This window comes from Diceros bicornis, chromosome 16 (assembly GCF_020826845.1).
Source record: "Diceros bicornis minor isolate mBicDic1 chromosome 16, mDicBic1.mat.cur, whole genome shotgun sequence".
Lineage (NCBI taxonomy): Eukaryota > Metazoa > Chordata > Mammalia > Perissodactyla > Rhinocerotidae > Diceros > Diceros bicornis.
The window spans coordinates 36,391,311-36,413,996 of record NC_080755.1 but is presented as its reverse complement, the minus strand read 5'-3'; the positions used below and the strand labels follow the sequence as shown (position 1 = coordinate 36,413,996).

At 37.1% G+C, this 22,686-nt stretch overlaps 1 protein-coding gene and 1 non-coding gene across 2 annotated transcripts in view; both read left to right on the top strand.

The window, feature by feature from the left end:
- The window catches only part of RIT2 (Ras like without CAAX 2), a 280,748-nt gene that overhangs the window by 30,541 nt on the left and 227,521 nt on the right, over positions 1 to 22,686 (top strand). The window lies entirely within an intron of this gene.
- LOC131415510 (U6 spliceosomal RNA) lies at positions 12,496 to 12,602 on the top strand. Its single transcript, XR_009222475.1, has one exon. It is a non-coding gene; the product is annotated as a U6 spliceosomal RNA (small nuclear RNA).

The window sequence follows — 22,686 nt, the reverse complement described above, 5'->3', positions numbered from 1 at the left end:
AGGTACCTGTGGAAGTGGGTGCTGGAAGAATTGTAGCTTGCAAGTTATTGTGAAGTGAGGAAGAAAAGTGATCTGAAATTGGGCAGAAAGTTGTAATACCAGATGTGGATGGGTGAGGATCATATGTTGTGAGCTGAGGTAGCTAGTAGGTTAGTGAGTGTTTGAGAGGTGTGTCTGTGTGTGTGTGTGAAAGTATGTATGTATGTGTGTTTTCTATTTCTACTCAGCTCAGTTCATCTGGATGAAATTCTCCACTTTGACCTAGTGTTTCTCAAGGAAAAAATTGTGCTAAAAAACATGGAATTTATTTATGCTCATATTGTCCCCTAATATATCAATTTCTTTGAAACAAATTTGTATTTACAAAACAAGTGATATAGCAGAAATCACTGTATAAGGAAACTGACTCAGAGGACCAGTGATTTGTTTAAAGGCACACAGGTAAGAAGTCTTAGAGCTTACACATGAAAATAAGTTTTCTAGATTCTGGCACAATGGTGTTTCCTCTTCTGGAACCCTCTCTTTGGTAGTTTGATTCACATTCTATCACCCATTTAGTGTGTTCAATGTTGTAGAGACATACAAACGTGAACAAGACACAGTCACTGAGCCTGCAGATCTAACAATCTAATAGGGAGATAATAGCCAACATAAATAATTACAATGATAAGTGCAACATGAAAAACCTTACAACAAAGGATAATCAGTGAGTGAGAGTAGCAAAGGGCAATTATTACTTCGATCTGGTGAATGGTCTCATGAAAGAGGAGGAAGTACTTAGCCCGAGTCCTGGAGGATGAGTGTGAAGCAGAGATAGTACACAGGCATTCCGGAGGGAAGATCAGTATAAAAGCAAAGCCCAGAGTCAGCACAATGGCCTAATTGTACTTCCCAGAAAGCACAGGGCACATTGGGGGCATTTGAGTTCTCCCAATAGATTTAAATCTGCTTACTGGGAAGTCCTGCTATGAGGCTCATGCTAACAACAAAAACAAAAAGCTTTTGAAATTATTTTTAAAATGTTTATAGCACCCCTTGAGATACTAGAAATAGCATAATGTATTGTACACCAAGGATTGTAGGTCATGTTTCCATAAGACATCTCTAACTGCAGTTCTGAATGAGCTCAACTTACTCCAGGCGGGGCAGAGAAAACTGACCTGCTGAGCGTGTGCCTACCTGAGATAGGCGTGTTGTCTCAGGCTGAGGAAACAGGAGGGGGAAACCTTTTAATAATTGAATCTTTTTATTATAGACACTATTCTTCAGGAATCTCTACTCTCAAAGGTGGATTTATAAATAGTAGCATGAAATGAAAGCTCTTCTCATAGAGACACAGTGTTTTAAGCAGAAGAGTTCTCAAGACTAACCAACACTGTCATTTCTACTGATTAAAGGACATCTGTACTGTTCTTGCCAGTTGAAAGAGCCACCTGAGGAAAAAAGCAATATAGGTCATACCAGATCCTTCTCCTGATCTGCTCAATGGGGCACAGAAGAAGTAGAGAGAGAAAAAACCTGTTGCCAGAGGAGATCATACTGAATATCTTGGGGAGAGGGGAAATAAGATGTTTTTTCTTTTCAAAGTAGGGATTAAGACATATGATTCCAGACCATAATAACCATTCTTCAAACTCTTGTTAAGTCCCTGGGAACAACATCAATATGTGTTTGTGTATATACCACTGAGGGGAAAGAAATTGAGAATGATAGAGTGGAAATGATTAGAGTTCTGGCCTCAGAAAGACAAAGGTTTTAATCTCAAGTCATCAATGTACTAGCCAGTTGAGCAGAATAGGCCCTCAAAGAATTGTAGCTCCTCCCTTTAAAATAATTAAAGATGATGGCACCAGGGTCAATTAAATGGAAGTGAAGAAGTGGATGCAATTAGCTTAAAAAAATTCATTTTGATTCAGTGAATTTTTGCTGGGGGAAAAATATCTGTATGGGACTCATTGTTAAAATAAGAGATTTCCTTCTGAACAGATAAAACAAACCAATTCTGATTATTGCTCTCCTACAAGGTATGCAAAGTCCTTGGGTTTTCATTCAAAAAGATAAATTGCATATATGCAAGTGAAAGAAGAAAATTAACATTGGCAAATCTTTTATGTAAAACTGCCTTGTGAAATCCTACCTGTCTGCTGGTTTAGATATGTTCCTTTGTTTCCTGAATAAAGCTAGAGAAAGTTATGATTGGATGTTGTACTAGTTTTCTATCTCTGCCATAACAAATTACCATAAACAAAATGGCTTAAAACAATACAAATGTATTTTCATACATTTCTGGAGGTCAAAGTTCTGACACAGGGGGGCCGGCCCGGTGGCGCAAGCGGTTAAGTGCGCGCGCTCCGCTGCGGCGGCCCGGGGTTCGCTGGTTCGGATCCCGGGCGCACACCGACGCACTGCTTGGTAAGCCATGCTGTGGCGGCGTCCCATATAAAGTGGAGGAAGATAGGCACAGATGTTAGCCCAGGGCCGTCTTCCTCAGCAAAAAAAGAGGAGGATTGGCGGATGTTAGCTCAGGGCTGATCTCCTCACAAAAAAAAAAAAAAAAAAAAAAAAAAGTTCTGACACAGGTCTCACTGGGCTAAGATCAAGCCATTAGCAGGACTGCATTCCATTCTGGAAGCTCTAGGGGAGAATCTGTTTCCTTGTCTTTTCCACCTCCTAAAGGCTGCCTACGTTCCGTGGCTTGTGGCTCTCCTCTTCCATCTTCAAATCCAACAGCATAGCATCTCTCCAGCCCTGCATCTTTCTCTGACTCTCCTCACTGGCTTCCCTCTTCCTTTTTAAAGGCCCTTGTGATTACATTGGGCACACCTGGATAATCTGTCTATTCTGCGGTCAGTCGATTAGCAATGTTAAATCTATCTGCAACCTTAATTCCCCTTTGCCATGTGATGTAAATATTGGTAGTTTCTGGAGATTAAGACAAACATAGCTTGGAATGGGGGCATTATTCTGCCTACCACAGATATTATAATGGATCATAATTTCTACCTCAAGTAAAGAAATAATATGGCTCAGAATACTCCCTCCTCCACTGGCTCAGTGATGCACTAGTCCTCGCAAGGTCTCAGCTGAAGGGTGAAGCCCATTCTTTCTATCCTCTGCTTCTTGAAGAGATGACCTTCAGGCAGAAGGTGATACTGTGTCACTAATACCCGGGTATTTTTAAAAATTACCTTTGATATGGAGGAATACCTTTCAATTGTCTCTACCTCCCAAATTCTGAAATTTCGGTCTTACTGTACACACACACACACACACACACACACACTAGCAGAGAGGGGAGGGATTCTTTTTTTGTGTGTGTGTGAGGAAGATCAGCCCTGAGCTAACATCCATGCTAATCCTCCTCTTTTTGCTGAGGAAGACCGGCTCTGAGCTAACATCTATTGCCAATCAGGGGAGGGATTCTTAATTCTCTTAATTTTTCCAGATCTAAAACAGAACTTTCTAAACGTACTCCATCCTATGTTAACTGAGGAATGACCCTTTGAGAAAAGATAAAAAAAAAAAAAGAAGTACAGTGAGAGGATGTAACAAAGAGAAAACAAAGAAAATAAAGTTTAAAAGAAGTGAAATTAAACTTTGAAGTCTCCATATAAAATCCCAAATGCCCTAATGGGATAAATACTATTTCTCATTCAATTTTGTATTGTCAAATCCCTTTAAAATTATCTTCCTCAATTCTGTTTCTGTAATTTCCACATAAGAGGATGGAAGAAATTTTAAAGATATCCAGTCTAACCATCCATCTTATGTTTGAATCCTCTCACCACGTCTCCTCTACTACATCCCATGTTTGCCTGCATTCATTTTCTTTCAAAACCCATCTTATCTTTTGGCAGTTCCTTGACTGTATATATTATTTCTTATATTGAGCTAAAATGTTTTTCATTGTCCTTTAACCAAACACTTTATTTGTCTTCCCCCTCCTCCCTTACTGCAACACAAAAAGTGTCTAATTCTTGTCCACCTGGAAACACTAAAAATATTTGAAGATATTAAACATTCACTGTGTGACCCTTCTCCTCTCCAGGCTGAGCATCCTCCATTTCTTAATCATCTCTTCTATAGCAAGGCCTCAAATCCAGATACCCCTATTATCCCTCCCTGTGTATGTCACAGTCTGTCAATATCTCACTCAAAGTGATATCCCACGGCAATGAATGAAATATTTCATTTACAGCCTGACCAGGAGGCAATATGGTAGGTTCTCTAACTCCTTGTTCTAAATAAATGCAGATATTCCCATCTTTCCAATCTCAATCTGCTACAACCAAGAGACTTTGCCAGGTTTTTACAAATACCTTACTTCGTTGACTCATATTGGGATCCTTATCAACAGAAAAATTTTCGGCTATTTTATCATAAATAATATTTTGAATTAAAATCTCCTCATTCTGTCCATAGGCAATAGGGAGGGGTAAAAAGCAGTCTCAGAAAATTACATCAATCTCCAGTAAATGTTGTCCTATTATAAACAGTCCATTTTTCAACCCCATCAATGACCTTTTGCATACCAATTATATCACTTAAACTATTCACTATTCTTCTGTATTTTTCACCACCTTCCCATATGAATATGTATTATTCTGTATAATTCTGTATAATTCATTAAAGCCATTAATAAAAATGGAAAAACACATTGTAGAAAATGGCAGGGTATATAGCAATCTACTAGAAAACTTCCTACATCCTGAAACAATCTACCATTTATCATTGTGGATAGAGTAATTCAAACATTTATTAATCCTTTCAATCATCTTTGTCCCCGATTTATACCTCTTCATTTTATCTACTGAAATTGCAAGTCAGAAACCTATCTGAAGCCCATTTCCCTGCACATTGATGGTTCAAAATGTCATTCATACATTTTTAGAAGCCTAAAATGTCATTAATCTGAAAAAAGCAGATTTTCACTCCATTGGAGTAGCTACATACTCCTTTAAAATTTAATCACATATCTTAGCATTTTATTCTCTCTTTATAAATGTTAGTTTTATCTTTTGATTCTCTTATAATTCTCCTCCTAAAAGAGAATAAGAAGCCAAGAAATTCTGATATTTTTCCATTCATCAGTGTTATACACTCTTTTTGTCACCTTCTTTCTGGATATATTTTCTTTTGTATCATGCAAATCTTAACTTCTTTAAAGTGAAATTAAAACTTTCAAGTCTCCTGATAAAATCCCAATGTCCCCATGGGCCAAGTACTGTTTTTCATCCAATTCCTGCTCCTAAAATCACTTTGTAACTATCTGGGCATCTCTGTTTTTGGAACTCCTCCTTAACTTGCCAACTTGCACTGCTTGCCTCTGTCTCTCCAGTGGAAACACCATTTCCTGCCCCAAGAATATCCCAATACTTCTTCTAGCTGCAAGTGGATGGCACATGCACGTTTTTATATAAGTACATTACTTGTTCTCTCCCTTGCCTCACAACCCAGGGCCTTTGCTTTTCACAACTCTGGGTGATCAATTTTACATTGGAGTTCAAGGGAATAGGACCCTCTGGGGTTTGTACTATATACAACCTATATGGTCATTAGTGTTGGCATTTAAAAAAAAAATGTGAACCTGCATTTTGAATTTCAGATTAACATGAAGTGACCAAAGCAGTAAAGAATATTATTTTCTTATTATTGTTCAATGCCTATGGAAAAATCACAGCATACACAGAAGTTAAGTCTTCTTATAGAGGTAGGATAAATTGATTTAGAGTTGTTGAAAAGTGACACATTAGACAAGAGAAGGCGAGGTAAGTCACACCCTTGCAAAGGAGATAATATTAGGGCTGGGCCTTAAAGCATGAGCTGCATTTTGCATGATAGAGATGTGGAAGAAGGCATTTCCTAGCAAAAATGGTGACATGGAAGCTTATTGACCCCTGGTTTATTAAGGGAACACAAAACAGTCCAGTGTTCTTAGAACATAGGATGCATAGCAGAAAGTGAAAGTAAGTTTGGAAAGTTTATTGTGGTGAAAGTGTCAGGAGCCTTATTGCAAGCTGTGTTGTATTTCACCCTGGACGATTTGGGGAACAATGAAGCCTCAATTGTTTTCCACTGAAATTCTTCTTCCTCTTCCTCTTCCTGTTCTTCCTTCTTCTCCTCATTGTCCTCCTCTGCCTTCTCCTCTTTTTCCTCCTCCTTGCCCTTCTCTTTTATCAGTGAGTTTCAGGCATTTTTAAAGCCCAGCTGTTGATAGCATCTCTTCATCCCCATTATTTGAGTGTCTCTTGGAATCACTGACTACAAAAGTTGGTGGGAACACCTTGACTTAATAAAAATGTACTTGAGTATTTACTAGCTTTTATTATTTTTGATTCTCTACCTTTAGGTTAAAAATATATGAGGGCAGTGATATCTGTTTTGTTCACATTATGCCCCAGAAAAAAATATGTAGAAGGTGCTCAAATTATTTTTTGAATGAGTAAATGAAATCCCCGATGACACATACGGGATACAAGATTAACATCACCAGCTGTTATGTCTGTGACATCACCACTTTTATGTCTCTGTGACATAAAAGTGCAGAACAAAGTGAACTTTTAGACAGGTAATAACTCCAGGTCAGTTTTTGGTTTTGGTTTTGTTTTTCTTCTCAAACATTACTTTTTTCCAAAATTTGACCATAACGTTGAACACAGAAAGAAAGGAAGAGAGGAGACAGGGAAAAGAGTCACATCTATAAGTACCTTCTAATAGCATCTAACCAAGTAGGGGGGAAAATGTGCCAGTCACACAGCCTCCAGACTTGGCAGATATCTTTTACTTTTGGTGCCTGAGAAGGGAGAGAAAAACCTAAGTGTAAATTATGTCCTATAAAAATCAATCAGCAGTCGTGTGCCCTTGTCTTCTGCTCTATGAATAGCTCTGAAGCACCAGGCTGTTCCCACTGAGTGGTGGAAAGGTAAATGGAGACCAGATGTTGGAAGGTGACACATAGACTATAAATGACAACTGCTGCTATGGACAAGAGAGGAGAAAACTAATTCTTGCCTATAAGAAGGAGAGGGGATCAGCGCTAGGTCTGGGAAAAATCCTTCTCACTAGAAGAGTCAGGCTGGTGGGTGGCCAGGCTCAAGACTTCTTTAAAGAGGTGTGTGTGGTCACTTCTCTAGGATGATTAGGAGGTGCCCAAAATTGGGAAGAACTTAGGCATACATCACTTACATAACCTACAGTGGACACAGAAAAGTGAATTACAGCATACGCATCCTGAATCAGGTCTAAATTACAGTAGTGTGGTTGCACCAATCAAGCAATGGAGTTGCCATTGCTGCCACTGTGCATGGGAGTCGTGCTTGCCATGTTTTATAATTCCCCCTGTAATTCGAACACCAGGGGCACAGGCATCCTCACATGGCTCACATTTGAATCTAGGATTTGATTGGATACCTCTGCTTGGCTAGGTCACATGCTTGTAACCTGGTTGCAAAGGAGGCTGGGAAAGTGAGTTGCTGCTTCTCTCGCAATCATGGAATGTAGAGCTTAAAAGATGCTGAGTAACGGCAAACTTAACTACTGTCCACTGCACTGCCTTTTCTTTCTTTTACTAAATGTGGTTTCATGAAAAATCCAACTTTCTATTATTTATATCTGGATATTAATTTAAGTTTGGACCAGATTTGGGAGTTATGTACTCATTCAATTCATTTACAAATAGCACCTACTCTTCAAAGTAAACCTCTTTACTCATCTGATTAATCTTTGAAAAACACCAGTGTAGCAAAACAGGAATCAATTTTGGTGTCTAACAGACCTAGTTTAATCTCCCAACCGCCTCCTACTGGCTTTGTGAGTTTTGTAAAATTTAATACCTCTTTTTTTCATATTTAAGTTGGGCATATTGATATATACACAGTGTATTGTGCAAATTAAATAAATTAGCACATCTGAAAGAATCGAGCACAGTGCTAGACAGAATGAGAGAAGAAGAGAAACTGAATTTATTGACCACTTATTATGTGCCTGTCATAATGCTAGAAAATTCATATACAAAGATGAACAAGCCATGCTCCATGCTTATAAATGGCAAAGACCAAGAAAAATATTGAGAACAGAATGCTTAAAGTGCTTTATTGGAGCTATGTGCAAGGTGTTGTGGAAGTACAGGAGAGGGCATAAAGTTCCTCACTGGGCAAGTACAGGAAGGCTTCAAAGGGAAGCAGCATGGTTAATTTTATGTGTCAACTTGATTGGGCCACGGAGTGCTCAGATATTTGGTCAAACATTATTCTGGGTATGACTGTGAGGGAGTTTCTGTACAAGATTAACATTTGGATCAGTAGAGTGAGTGAAGCAGATTGTCCCTCCTATTGTGGGTAGTCCTCATCCAATCAACTGAGAACATGAATAGAATAAAAAGGCTGAGTAAGAAGGAACTTCGCTTGCCTGATTGATTGAGATGGGACATTGGTTCTCTCCTGTTCTTGAACTGTAACTTACAACATCAATCATACTGGGTCTTCAGCTTGCCAACTGCAGATCTTGGAACTTCTTAGCCTCCCTAATTGTGTGAGCCAATTTCTTATTATAAATAAATAAATAAAATCTTACATATTAAGATGTAATTTAAAGATTTAATTAATATTTTATTAAATATCGGTTCTGTTACTCTTGAGAACATTGACTGATACAGGAAATAAACTATGAAATATTACCTGAATGATAGTAAGAGTTTACAAAATAATTAGGGATGTCATTCATTTATATTTTAATTTATTTTTTAAATTTTATTGTGGTCACATTGGTTTATAACACTGTATAAATTTCAGGTGTACATCATTATACTTCTATTTCTGCATAGATTACATCTTGTTCACCACGCAAATACTAATTACAATCCATCACCACACACATGTGTCTCATCATCCCTTTCACCCTCGTCCCTCCCCCTTTCCCCCCTGGTAACCACCCACCCAATCTCTGTCTCTATGTGTTTGTTTGTTGTTGTTTTTATCTTCTACTTATGAGTGAGAGCGTATGGTATTTGACCTTTTCCCTCTTACTTATTTCACTTAGGATAATACCCTCAATGTCCATCCATCTTGTCACAAGTGGCTGGATTTCATCGTTTCTTATGGCTGAGTAGTATTCTATTGTGTATACATACCACATCTTCTTTATCCATTCATCTCTTGATGGGCACTTAGGTTGCTTCCAAGTCTTGGCTTTTGTGAATAACGCTGCAATGTTTATACAGATGGCCAACAGGCACATGAAAAGATGTTTAACACCATTAACTATCAGGGAAATGCAAATCAAAACTACACCGAGATATCACCTCACGCCCATCAGAATGGCTATAATTAACAAGACAGGAAACAACAAGTGTTGGAGAGGATGTGGAGAAAAGGGAACTCTCATACACTGCTGGTGGGAGTGCAAACTGGTGCAGCCACTACGGAAAACAGTATGGAGATTCCTCAAAAAATTAAGGATAGAACTACCATACGATCCAGCTATTCCACTGCTGAGTATTTATCCAAGGAACATGAAAATACCAATGCGTGAAGATACATGCACCCCTGTGTTCATTTATATTTTAAATTCATATTTGGTCTGCTCTAATCAAGAAGGCCATCAATGACAGTGAAAGAATATTCTATAGGGGCCGGCCCGGTGGCGCAAGCGGTTAAGTGCGCGCGCTCCGCTGCGGCGGCCCGGGGTTCGCTGGTTCGGATCCCGGGCGCGCACCGACGCACTGCTTGGTAAGCCATGCTGTGGCGGCGTCCCATATAAAGTGGAGGAAGATAGGCACCGATGTTAGCCCAGGGCCGTCTTCCTCAGCAAAAAAAAAAAAAGAGGAGGATTGGCGGATGTTAGCTCAGGGCTGATCTCCTCACAAATAAAAAAAAAAAAAAAAAAAAAAAAAGAATATTCTATATTTGTATTTTGAGTCTACGGAGATATACTGTTTTTCAACAATCGGTCCTTTCTGTAGGTATGCCTTGGCCAATATAGCAGTCATGAGCCACATGAGACTGTGGTGCACTTGATGTGTGACTAGAGCAAATTAGATATATTATAAGTGCAAAATACATCGTAGCCTTCAAAAACTTAGTATAAAAAAAGGAATGTAAGATATCTCATTCAAATTTTTATAAGTTGCTTAACATTCAAATGATGTTTCAGATAAATTTAGTTAAATAATATGTATTAAAATTAATTTTTCCCATTTCTGTTTCCTGTTTTAATGTGGCTACCAGAAAATTTAAGTTGCATATGTGGCTTATATGATATTTCTGTTGGACAGTACTGCTATAGGTCCTGGACCAGTAGCCTAGGTATGACCTGGTAGCATATTAGAAATACAGAATCCCAGCCCCCAAACTACTGAAACAGATGGCGCATGTTAACAAGATCCCCAGGAGATTTGTATGTACGGGAAAGTTTGTGAAGCACTGCTCTAGTCCATTGTCCTAAAAATATCCTCTTCTTCCTCCATCTGTAGAGGAAGTTTCATTTTTCCTGCTCTTATTCCTAGAGAGGCTGACAAAGTAAGGATTGTCTGACGTTACACAAGGCAAGTCTAGAATTCTGAATATCATGTTTCTCTATGTCAAATTTATCTTTGATATATACATAGAGTGCAGTTCTGAAAACCATTCTCAGCAAGCTTGGAACACATAACTACTTCCTTTTTTCCCCAGTTTTGAGAAGGAGAAAGGATGAACCATTTCCTCCCATGCATACACTGCTCTTTAGCAGGCTGCTGCCAAAACCTGGGGTCCTTTCTGGTTCTCAGGTGCCCATATGCCTACTGCAAGGCCTTTGTTCACCAGGTACACTCCCAGTCTCTGTGCTCACAGCTTTCAGCAGGGTTTTCCCTCCCCTTCCATTCTACTTTTATCATCCCTTATGATCATCCCCTCGGGCCATGCTTTCTGCTTCCTCTCATGACAGCTAATTTTGTGCAAAAGTAATCTCAGAGTAAGGTGTTTGTGCTTGATAATAGCTTAATATTTTACCTCTCCTGGAGTTTTATTGCATTTTAATAGAGAGTACCTGGAAATAAAATGGCTTATCTTAACTAGAAAGAATGAAACAGAAGGGGTGGAATTTGGGGCATCATGCCAGGCCAATGAGAAAGATATTTTGGACAGAAAGGTCTCTTGGTATCATGCTGTTTTCCATCTCTATAACCTGTATTCATCAAGATTGCCAGATTTTATTCAATATGAAGGCTAAATATCTAGAAGTTGTTATTATGTGAGATAAAATTGATACGGACTAGAGGAAGAAAGAAAAAATCACTGGAAAAAAATTACTTGGCATGGATTGATTTTGTACAAATATTGTGCTACTGTAAAAAATATGAACAATTAGAGAACTGGAACTGGGTATTTTCTCGTTTTTTTTACATTTGAGTTATTTAAAACATTCCCTTTTCAAAATGTTTTTAAAAAGTGAACTATAATACAAATACAAAAAAGTATATAAAACAATGATTTATCACAAAGTAAATATCCAAATAATTCCCATTCTGGTTAAGAAAGTATTTTCCAATAAATATAGCTTAGTTTGTATGTTTATTTTTGAATTTTATATAAATGGAAACATATTATGTGTGTTCTTTTATGTCTAGCTGCTTTCACTCAACATTATATTTCTAACATTCCACCAGCATTTTAGTGTGCTGCAGTTTTCTAAATTTCATGGCAAAAATAATCCACTGTATGAGTATACTAGAGTGTACTTGTATATCAGCTCTCGGTTGTTTCTAGTTTAGGGATAGTTTGAATAACACTGATATAAATATTTTCATTCATGCCTTTTGTGCACATGTGTAATTGTACATGTGCCTATATTCCCGATGAGTGAAATTCCTTATAACTAACTGCCAAAAATCTGATAAAAAATAATAACAGTAATTTGTCCCTCACACACCTGTAAATTAATGGAATGTCTTTTCTTCAAACTGGTGTCTGTCTTGCTTCTGAAACTGGCTGGCATCTCAGGGCACGTTCTTCTCATGGTGATGGAAGAATCAGAGAGCACAAGCTCCACTGAACACGAGTATTTCATGACTCTGCTTCCATCGCGTCCATTAGTGTTCCATTGACCAATGTAAGTCACACGGTCAAGCCTAAAATCAAAGAACGAGGAAGTGCACTCCACCCAGTTGAAGGCCATGGTGAGTGTGCAGATGCATAATATCAGCAGAGAGAAGAGCTGGGACCCATAATTCATTCTGACACGTGGGTTACGTGCATGATCAGCTTTAGTAGCTTGTCTCAAACAGTTTTCTAGACTGGTTGCACCATTTTACACTCCATCTGTAGTATATGAAAGCTCTCATGGCTCCACAACCTCGCTATTATTTGATAGTCAGTCTTTTCAATTTGCCATTCTGATGGGAGAGCATTTGCATCATATTATAGTTTTAATTTGTCTTTTACTGATTGGTAACAAGGTTGTGCAGCTTTAAATTTATTTAGCAGTGATCTAAGTGACCTCTTTATAAAATCTTAATCTCTTGTGCTCGCTTCAGCAGCACATATACTAAAGTTGGAACAATATAGAGAAGATTACCATGGCTCCTGTACAAGGATGACATGCATATTTGTAAAGCATTCCACATTTTTTACCATCACCTCCCCAATCCCTGGGGCCACTATCACTGCCTCCTAACCTCAAGGAAAGGAAAAGGGAAAAGACTTCATATTTCTTTGATACAGCTCCCTTCACTTGGCAGACTCTTTCCTTCCTTATCCTTCCCCAGTTCACTCTGAGATAACTCTTTTTTTTTTTTTTAATTTTTTGTTTATTGCAGTAACATTGGTTTACAACATTGTAAAAATTTAATGTGTACATCACTACACCTCCACTTCTGCACAGATTACATCATGTTCACCACCAAAACACCAACTACAACCCATCACCACACACATGTACCGAACCATCCCCTTCACCCCCCTCTCTGCCCCCCGCCCCAGGCAACCACCAATCCATGAGATAACTCTTAAGATACCTGAAGTGTCACCTCTTCTGAAGTCTTTGCCTATTCACCAACTCCATCTCCAGGTGAACTTTGTTATATATGTCTCCTTTGTGTGCCCTCACTTAAGGACAAAGGTCACATCTTATCGATCTTTATATCCCTAGTACCTAGCATTGTTTTAACACGTATTAGAAACCAAATAAATATTTCATAAATGGATAACACGTGAATGAAATTTCGTCTACACTAGCATGATGATTAGGACTTTGGATTCAGACAGACCTAAACTCTGTTTTTACAAGTTGTATAAAATTGGGCAAATTATATAATTTCTCTGATCTTGTGGGCATAGTTCTTTCATATGGTTGTTATGAAAATTAAAAGACATGATTAATGTAAAAATATATATATTCTTTTTACCATGCCAGCACAGTTTCAATGCTCAGTAAATGGTAGTAATACATGTCATTACTTAAAAAAAACCTTTGCTCACTTTTCATTGGAGAAAGTTTCTTCTTTCAGATTGATTTGTAGGAATACTTTACATATTCTGGATATAAGTCTTTTGTTACTACACATACTTTATTCCACACTATGGGTTGCATTTTCCCTGTCTTTGAGAAGTGCCTTTGATGAACCCAATTTTTTGTTTTAAGGTAGTCTCAATTTTAATAAATGTATTGCAATTTGTCAATCTTTTACTTTACAGTTAGTGTGTTTATATTAATTTTTAAGAAATCTTATCACTCGAAGCCATGAAGGTATTCTCCTACAGTATCTCCTAGAAGCTTTATTGTTTTGCTTTGCATATTTATATTTACAACCCAACTAGAATTTATTTTTGTGTATATTTTAGGATAGCAGTTAAGTTCCAGTATTTTCAATATTCATCTCTGACTGACGGCAGTGCTTATTGAAAATATTTTCTTTTCCCTAACTACTCTGAAGCGCCAATTCTGTCATCTAAAAAAAAGATTCATTAGTGTGTGGGTTCTGCGTTCTGTCAGTTTTTCTATCCATGTGCCAATATCACTTTGTCTTAATTGCTGTATATTAACAATAAGTCTTGACGTATAGTAAAGTTTATTGTTCTTTTTTGAGATTGCTTCAACTGTTCTTTGCCTTTTTCATTTTCGTGTTAATTTGGAATCATTTGGTGAACCTGCACCCTCCTCCCAAATCGGTTTAGTATGTATTTATAGATCAATTTTCCTCTGGGAAAACTGACGTTAAAATATTGAATCTTCCAATCCATAAACATGGTATATACTTCCGTTTATTTATATCATCTTTAGTTTTTCTCATAACGTCTCACAGCTTCATTAGGAGAAGGCTTGCAAAACTTTTGAAAGATTTATTCTTTGAGATTTGATATTTTTGATGTTATTGTAAATAATACTATTAAATAATTTCATTTTTTGTCTGTTTGTTGCTCATATATAGAAATAAAATTGATTTTTCTATATTGAGTTTACTACCAGAAAACTTGCTAAATTCATGAATCTCCTAATTTACCTATAGAATCTTTGAAATTTTCTACATACCCAAAAGATATTTTCCATAAATAGTGACATTTTTCCCTTTCTAACGTTTTTTTCACATCAATCATATTTTTGCCTAACTGAACAGTTTAGAACCACCAGTAAAAAGTGAATAAAAGTATTGATAATGAGTATTCTTATCTTGTATCCAATCTCAGAGGGAATGGTTTATCATTTCTCCATTAATCATAATGTTTGCTTTAGGTTTTGTTAAGATACTCAGTATTAAATAAGGCAAGCTGCCTTCCAAGCCTAGTTTGCTAAGATTTTTTTTTTTGAGGTTTTGGAATTTTTTTTAATATAAGTGAACATTAATATTTCTAATTAATTTTTTATTTTGAGATAATTGCAGGTTCACATGGAATTGTAGGAAATAATACAGAGAGATCCCATGTTCCTTTATCCAGTACCCTCAATGGTAACCTCTTGCAAACTATAGTACAAAATCACAACCAGGATATCGATACCGATACAGTCAAGACACAAATCATTTCCATAACCACAAGAATCCTTCATGTTGCCATTTAAAGCCATATCTCCCTCCCTTCATAATGCCTATTAACCACTAATTTATTCATATCCATAATTTTATAATTTCAAGAATATTATATAGATGAAATCATACAGTATGCAACCATTTGGGATTGATTTGCTTCAATTAACATAATTCTATGGAGAGTCATCTAGGCTGTTGTGTTTTCAACACTCCATTCCCTTTTTTAATGTTGAGTCATATTGCATGATATGGTTGTCCCACAGATTGTGTAACCATTCATAAAAGTTTTAAAATAATTGTGCTCACATCCATACACACACACACAAAAATACATTCTGGAATTTTGATAGGAATTATGTTAAATCTTTACATCAATTTGGGAAGAATCAACATCTTTACTAGGAAAATAATATGCCTCTGCATTAGTTAGATCTTCTTTGATTTCTTTCATTAGTGTTGTGTAGTTTTTAACATGTAAATCCCGTATGTGTTTTGTCTGCACCCTTTGGTGTTTTCAAGCTGTCATTTTCTTTAGCTCCAAGTCTGGGATATATGAGTCAAAAAGAAAACCCAAAGAACTCACCACCAAGTCATCCCTTGGCTCCTGAAGTTCCTAGCCAGTCTGCCTCTTTTTCTCCAACTTTCCGAATCTTCTTATGCTTGTTTTATATATAATGGCCGTGATTTTGTGCTGTATGTAGCAGGAGGCACAGGGAAAAGTACATCTATTCCGTTTTTCCAGAAAGAGTAGTCTTGGTATAAATCAAACCTCTGCCACTAGATGTTCTCATATTGTATCTACGGGCCCCAGAACTTCCCTGGAGCCCTTTTGGAGGTGTCCATCAGGTGAGGGTGAAGAGACAGGGGGACTCTGAGACTCCCACGATTGCCCTGACCATAAAAACTCTTTTGATTTCTGTGAAAAGATCATCTGTATTTAAATTCATTCTACCTTACAAAACCTCTGGAAGGCAATCATTGCACGGCCTTAGGATCATGAAGATATTCATCTTGGGTGTGGTGAATGGGGGCAGGAAAGGTAGAACAAGAAAAGCTGCTGAAGAAGCTGGGAAGAAGAGAACATCTGCTTCTTCTCCTCATCCCAGAACAACAATTAAGTGAGGCAGAGACGAAGGACTTGAGACATTCCATATCAGTGCTTGTGGCCTAGTCCTATTGCCTCTCATATCTACTTGGCAGAAGAGAGCCAGGGAATCAGATTTCCCCTGGATCCCTCTATTCTTTCAGGCTGAAAGGAAAGGGTTAGAGGGCCCTGCCATTGAAAGGATGTCCTGAAACATTTTCTGTAGAGGACAGCTTTGGGGAAGAACACTGATTTGTCTGCTGTCCCAGCAACCTCTTGCCCAGGCTGCAGGTCTACTCACTAGAAGATGACTATTATTTCCTGTCAAAAGCTTCTCCAGCTGCTTGTCCTTGGTCTGAGAAGCCATTGTTTGGAATGTCATCTTCCAGTTGTGGTCCTCTGCAAGTGAAAATCTCCAGATGGTTTCCTGCAGTTCTAAAGGAAGCACTCTAGCTTGTACCACCTCATTGGGTCTGATGTGTGTGACAAGGCCTCCTGCAATACCATGCAGGGCCATTCGCTGGAAAATCTACCTGTGGACCCTTCAGAATGCATACGGTTGTCTACCTTGGGGTCAGACGTCCAGCGACATTGGGCTTCTCCCTGGAGGTAGCAGAGAGATGCTGGTTGGTATGACCTACCCCACTGTGATCTGCTTATACATCTAGGGGAAAGATTGCAATTGCTGTATAGCTCAGATATCATCGAGGAGCCCTTACTCCTCACAGACCTAAATAAAGTTGACTCACTCTCAATTTTATAGCACAGGGAAAAAAATCTAATCTCTGCCTTTTAATTCTTGTGAATTTCCACGGCTTATTTTCTAATAGCACCTCTTTCTTCAGCTGTTATTTCCATGGTGGGGAAGAGTGTTCTTCTTCACCCTGAGTCATCTTAGAAGCTAAATTCAGCCAGTGTTCAAAACTTTTTCTACACTCAACAAGCATATATACTCAACAAGCGTGTATTATATTTCACAGATTGTTTAGGTTCAAAAGGAGGGGTTATATGAGAACACGTTACTCTCTTTCTCTTTTTTCCTGGCCTCTCACAGCCTTCTTCCTTCCAAATCCTGTTTTCTATCTGCTTCCTTTGAGGACTGACATCAGCTCTGCTTTAGCTCCTCTGAGTGTCTTCTTCTGTCTTCCTAAACGAGCATCTTTCAAATGCTTCTAATGTAGCACTCATTAAAATACAGTGTAATTGCCTGTTTGTTTTTATGTGTTTCCCCAAGATTATAAACTCTGTGTAGGTAGAGATCAATTATGTCTTTTTCAACATTGTAACTCTGTGCCTATCAGATGTGCAGCACAGATTACACTCTTGTATACATATTGACGTCATTATTGATAAATATACTGATACATTAGATTTGTATCAGTGCTGATTCAGCCACGATTTAACTTCCTGTTCAAGAGAAAGTGTCAGTATAATATGTTCCAGGATGTTTCTGCTTTGTACGCACTCGCACACTCACACACACACATATATGATTAAGATGACTTATTTAAGTAATTCTTTGAGAAAGTTCTTATAAATAGACTATTCAAGCTTCATATTTTTGTCTTTTGTTTGTTTTTTTGTTTTGTGAGGAAGATCAGCCCTGAGCTAACATCCATGCTAATCTTCCTATTTTTGCTGAGGAAGACCGGCTCTGAGCTAACATCTATTGCCAATCCTCCCCTCACTTTTTTCCCCAAAGCCTCAGTAAATAGTTGTATGTCATAGTTGCACATCCTTCTAGTTGCTGTATGTGGGACGCGGCCTCAGCATGGCCGGAGAAGTGGTGCGTCGGTGCGCACCCGGGATCCGAACTGGGGCTGCCAGTAGCGGAGCACGCGCATTTAACCACTAAGCCACGGGTCGGGGCCCTATTGTCTTTTTTTTTTAAAAGAGAGGTCAATGATCAATATCTTAGAGATGTGTACTAGCTCAGAGTTATAGAAATATATCTTCACTGTAATACCAATTATCATATGTTTCAGATTTTTGGGTAAACCATATAATTATTCAACTATCTTAAGAAAAGTCATCTAGTGAAAATTCAATAATAACCTTCTAGTATTTTCTCTCAGTTACGTATGGTGGTTTTAAACTATCCCAATTTCATATTTACAACTAAAATATTTTAAAGGTATTTAAATACATGTGTTTGTTCTACAAAGAAATTAAATGGATTATTTTGGGAAAATTATGCAGAACACCTTAAGTTTTTTTAATTAACTAAAAACTTTATATTTTTGATGATAATTGCAAATATATCCTGCCAAACCCTCTGTAACTTACTTGTTGGGAAGAAAGCATTCCCACATGAGTAAATATAAATAGCAGAAGTGATTTAGTTTTAACATAATTTCATGCTTGACTTGAAGCAATATTTTTCAAATTACAATATAACATGTCTCGAGTTTGAATTGTGGTTTCTGTTTTCTAAAGCACCACCATATATGCCGCTTTTGTAGATCGTTATAGAACTCTCATGCATTGGCTAGCATTATCTTCATCTTACAAATAAGTTTGAGTGGCTGGCCAATCATAACATCAATATTTAGTGATGGATTTGAGGCTTTAATACAGGCCTTTGGTGATTTCTTCTCATAAAATTCCACTGGAGAGGGAGAGTGAAGAATGTCCCTCTATCCTCTTAGGATGGAATAGAGACGCAATAGCTTCAAATCAAATATTAGTGTTTTCAAATGAATTTTAAGGTGGTAGATGCTTCCAACAATGTGGCTCCATTGTGCTTTTCTGTGCAAACAGTATAGCATGCTGTTGCTACCATTTCTGTGTGATAAAGCTTTGTGTACATTTGGCTTCTTGCTTGGGAAGATAAATGAGCTCACTTCAGTATTGGGTCTATAGGCAGACGATTGAAATTCAAGGAGTTGTTTATATGCATTCAGAAGAGTATTTCTGCCACTACATTTCTGCATGGGAGGTCTCAAAGGGAGAGGATGGACAGAAACAGATGGGAAGATTGTTTATTGGAAGGAAATGAAAGGGATTAGTTTCCATGGAGGCCAGGCATGTGACCTAGATTCACAACACTGGAATGTGTACTCTGATGGACACTTTTTAAAAGAAAGAGAGAAATTGGATAGAGTGCCTGGCTTAATTTCCAGCCAATTCACATCAAATCTCTTTGAAGGGGTTTTCTGATCCCAAGAGAAGCTTTTATTTGATATACGTTTCATGTGTTCCGTTTATCTAGGGCTCAGAGAATCACACAGAGCAGTTCTTGTCTGGATTACTCAGCATGCTCCTGGCCTCAGCAGGCTCTTTGTGGAGTCTTTGTGTTTAAATAAACAAACATGAAATCTGAAAGTCTCACACGTGATCCTCAGGTCACAGCACCCTTTTCAGACTAACTATTCTTATTTGCCTATGAAACTGAAAAACAACCCTATTCATCTTCAAAAAAAATTACAGGTAATTCTACAAGATTTCTCTTTTGTGAGAGGAAGATTAGTGAAAACACAAAGAACAGTGGAATGGCAAATAGAAAGATTGTGTGATTGCCCATACGCTGAATGGTATTAGAATGGCTGGTAGTTGCTAAAACGACACTAGATTGACCTCCCTGCAAATTATACTTCCCACAACTTTATCTTTCTGGAGCACAGTCATAAGAAATGAATTTCCTTGAAGGTAGGCTGTATGCCCTATAAATTTTTGAATCTTAACATTTAATTGCATATATGTGTGTCTTCCACCATGACTGTATAAGTTTCTTGAGAGCAGAGACCATGGTTTTATGTGTGTGTGTGTGTGTGTCTGTGTGTGTGTGTGTGTGTGTGTGTGTGTGTCTTTATAGCTCCAGCAGCTAGCAAAAAATCTAATTTTGGGGAGGTGCTCAGTACTATGCTTTGAAAAAGTGCCTCCTCTAGTTGATCATTACTAGTTCCTAAATTCTTAAAATAATTCATTTATTTATTTGTGGTTCAAAATCAACAGCATGAATAATTATTGAGTTGTTCCAAAATGAAATGCTGCTGTAATGCTTTTAGTAGTGGTTCAGTTTGCTCTTTATTTATAATATAAATAGTAGATAAAACAAAATAGATGTAATGAAATAAGACTCTCAGATCTCTTACCAGAGCTTCAGACCCAGAAATTCACTGTTTTCACTTGAATGATACATAAAGATAGCAAAGTCAACACTTCCCAAGTTGGACTTGTGGTCCTCCTCCTTTATTCTCTTTCTCAGTAAATGTCATAACTATATGCCCACCTGCAAATGCCAGAAATCTGAGAGCTTCTCTTGCATCATCCTCCTTCCACCTCATATATCACTAAGTACTATAGGTTCAACCTTCCGAACACCTTGCAAATCCGTCAGCTTTCCTCCAACCCTAGTGCCACTATCATGGTATAGGCCACCATCATATCTCACCTAGATTATTAACTGTCTATTTAACCTTTCTAGTTTTCTACCTTAAAATTCATTCACTACATTTCAGCCAGAGTCAGCATTCCAAAATGCACATCTGATGATAGTGTTACAATAGAGTCCAAATTTCTTAAAAACAATAACCATTCTTAACACTTATTAAACATTTACTACATCCAAGACACTGGACTAGATGCCTTCCACACGTTATCTCATTGAACCATTTGAACAAACCCATAAGGTAAATACAAACATTATCATAACTTTTTCAAATGAGTAATATACATTTTAGAGAGATCAAGTGATTTTCCTAAAATTAGACAGTTGGTAGTGGTAGAGCCAGGGTTTAAACCTAGGCAGTCTGACTTCAGATATCTCACTCAAAAATATGGTTCCATTTAATATATTCATAGGCAATTTTAAATGCTTAAATTTTATCTACCAACATTCTCTTCCCTAAACTCTAGGATTCAGCCACACTGAAATTATCTAAGTTTCTTTTTTGTTCCATCATCTTTATAACATCTGGCATTCTGGCTTTCAATTTTTATTTTTCTCTCTTACTTCACTTTCTCCTAACTCCAACCAAGTTTAGGTGCTACTTCTTCCAGGATGCATTCCTTGACTTTCGAAGTGTATATCGGAAGAAACATTGAAATCATACAAAGTATCTTTTCCAATTACAATGTAATGAAACTAGAAATCAAAAGCAAATGGAAAACTGAAAGATTTATGAATATGCAGAAATTAACCATTGGATTAAAGAAGAAATCAGAAAGCAAATTAGAAAATACTTAGAGATTAATGAACATGAAAACATAACATTCCAAAACTTATGGGGTGAAACAAAAGCAGTGCTAAAAGCATAATTTATAACTGTAAATACTTATTTAAAAAAGAAAAAAATCTAAAATTAACAAGTTAACTTTAAACCTTAAAGAACTAGAAAAAGAACAAACTAAACCCAAAACTAATAGAAGGAAGGAAATAATAAAGATTAGGAGAGAGGTAAATAAAATAGACAAGAAAAAAGCAATAGAGACAATCAATGACACAGGAAGTTTCCTCTTCAAATAAATGAACAAACTTGACAAATCTTTGACCAGACTGACTAAGAAAATGAGTTTACTCAAATAACTAAAATCCAAATTTAAAGTTGGGGACTACCAATCTTACAGAAATAAAAAGAATAAGAGAATTGTATGCAAAAGAATCAATTTATACCCTTACCAAACAACATATAAAAATATTAACTGAAATTGATCTATGACCTAAAGACCAGAAGTAAAATTATAAAACTCTTAGAAGAAAACATAGGATTAAATATTCATAACCTTGAATCTGGCAATAGATCCTTAGATATGACACCAAAAGCATGAGCAACAAAAGAAAAAAATAGATAAATTGGACTTCAAAAAAGGAAAAACTTTCATGCATCAAAGGCCATTATTAATAAAGTGTAAAGATAATCTACAGAACAGGAGAAAATATTTGCAAATCATATATCTGATAAGTGTTTAGAACCCAGAATATATAAAGAACTTGTACCAGCTAGCAACAGGTACAAAAACACATTGAAACATCTCATAGTTTTCAATGTACAAGTCTTCACCTCCTTGGCTAAGTTTATTCCAAAGTATTTGATTCTTTTTGAATCTTCTTTGAATATTTTTGGAACCATTTTCTTAATTTCCTTTTTAGGTTGCTCATTGTTAGTGTATAGAAACACAACTGATTTTTGTGTGTTGATTTTGTATCCTACAACTTTGCTCAATTTGTTTAGCAGTTCTAACAGTTTTTTAGTTTTTTTGTAGAATCTTTAGAGTTTTCTACATATAAAATCATGTCATCTGCAAACAGATAACGTTATGCCTTCTATTCCAATTTGGATGCCTTTTATTCTTTTACTTCCCTTTTTGCTCTGGCTAGGACTTCCGGTACTATGTTAAATAAAAGTGGTTAAAGCAGGCATCCTAGTCTTGTTCCTGATCTTAGAGAAAAAGCTTTTAGTCTTTCACCGTTGAGCATGAGGTTAAGAGGCAAGATGTGCATGATTAGGAAAGAATGGATACATTTGTTGCATGGTTTGTCCTCTGGATAACATGACTAAGGCACCTTAAATCATGAAATTCTTCTGATGAAGAAGAAATCCACCTGACTTCACTTTAAGCAGAAACTACTTTTCCTATATTCCCTGGGGTATATCCTTCTCAAGCT